The sequence below is a fragment of the Pinus tabuliformis genome, chromosome 9, assembly GCF_031772625.1.
Source record: "Pinus tabuliformis cultivar Carrire ecotype Pingquan chromosome 9, CPIR1, whole genome shotgun sequence".
NCBI lineage: Eukaryota > Viridiplantae > Streptophyta > Pinopsida > Pinales > Pinaceae > Pinus > Pinus tabuliformis.
The window spans coordinates 1842920198-1842922256 of NC_142307.1; positions in this window are offsets into that span (position 1 = coordinate 1842920198).

The following is a 2059-nucleotide window of genomic DNA, read 5'->3' on the forward strand; positions in this document are numbered from 1 at the left end:
CAACATATCATCTACATACAAGACCAGATAAATAACACGGTCACCAATTAATTTAAAATACACACAATGATATGCTTTGCCTCTGGTGAAGCCAAGTCCCCATATAAATGTATCAAATTTCTGATACCACATCCTTGGTGATTGTTTTAACCCATACAGAGACTTCTGTAACTTGCCTACCAGTTCTTTCTTACCCTTCACCGCAAAGTGTTCAGGTTGTTTCATGTAGATCTCCTCTTCTAGATCCCCGTGAAGAAATGTTGTCTTCACATCCATCTGTTCTACCTCAAAATCAAAAGAAGCAGCAACAGATAAAAGTAATCTAATAGAAGTTACCTTGGCAACATGAGAAAAAATATCACCAAAATCAATTCCCGACACTTGGGAATAACCTTTTGCTACCAACCGAGCTTTGTATTTCTACACTTTTCCTTCCACATTTGTCTTCTTTTTAAACACCCATTTGCTGCCAATGGGTTTCCTTCCAACCAACAACTCCACCAGATCCCAAGCCTCATTTTTGTGCAAAGATGCTATTTCATCAACCATGGCCTCTTTCCAGAGTTTTCCATCCTCTGAATCCACTGCTTCCTTCACAGTTCTGGGATCATCACCAGTAATAGACAGAGAAAAATTAGAATAGAAAGTAGATGGACTATACCTTTCTGGCTGCCTTCTTTCTCGAACTGATCTTCTCACAGCCGGATTTTGTGGCTCTTCATCTTCTGATTCCTCCTCTGCTGTAGAGTTTGATTCTTCCTCCTTTAGCTCAAACTCTATCTTCTCAGGTTCCTTTGGTTGGAATTCATGTTTAATAACATATTTCACCTCTCTGAACACCACATCTCGGCTGTAGACAACCTTCCTTGTTACTGGGTTCCATAGCTTATAACCCTTTAAACCATCTTTATACCCAATAAAGATGCACTTCTCAGATTTACTATCCAACTTGGTTATTTTCTCCTTTGGAACATGTACATATGAATCAAATCCAAATACCCTTAGATGTAAAAGAGAGGGTTTCTTACCAGTCCATACCTCTTGTGGAGTCTTATCCTCCAACACTGATGAAGGTGACCTGTTGACCAGGTAACATGTAGTATCCACCGCCTCTGCCCAAAATTCCTGTCCTAACCCGGCACCATTGAGCACGCTTCTTGCCCTTTCCATCAACGTCTTGTTCATTCTTTCTGCAACTCCATTTTGCCGAGGTGTATATGGAGTAGTCTTCTGCCATGATATACCACACTTCTTACAAAATTCTTCAAATTCCTTGCTGCAAAACTCTCCACCATTATCTGTCCTCAACACCTTTATCTTCTTCTCTGTCTGGTTTTCCACCAGAGCCTTAAATTCTTAAACCTGTCAAAGACTTCAGATTTCTTCTTAAGGAAATATATCCATGTATTTCCTTGAGAAGTCATATATAAATGATACATAGTACACAAACTTACCCAGTGATGGAACCTTCACAAGTCCAAACACATCACTGTGAACAAGCTCTAATATCTGTTTCGCCCTCTTACCACCAGAGGGGAAACTCACCCGATTCTTCTTCCCATATACAAAATTTTAACAGAAATCAAAATCCAGAGAGCTATTACTCATACCTTCTACCATACCTTTACCATGAAGTATTTGAAGGCCCTTCTCTCCAATATGTCCAAGCCTTTGATGCCACAACATGGTCTTCTCTCCAGAGACCACTAGATTTTCTGCTCCACTTTCAGGAACCATAGAACTATTGTACCCATCAATAATAGTGCTACCTTGCAGCTTGTACAGAGTTCCAATCCAAACTCCCTACATCAATACCAGTGCTCCCCGAACCATTTTTCAGGTATCCTTCTCGAACACTATTTTTACACCTGCATCATCCAGCTTGCTTACAGAAATTGGATTTCTGGCTAATGTAGGAATATGTAGAACACCTGGAAGCGTTCTAACCATTCCACCTCGCAACTTCAACTTTACTTTTCCGCGACCAATGATTCTAGCCTTCCTATCATACCCTAATAAGACATCACCACCATCATATTTCTCATACTCGCAGAACCAC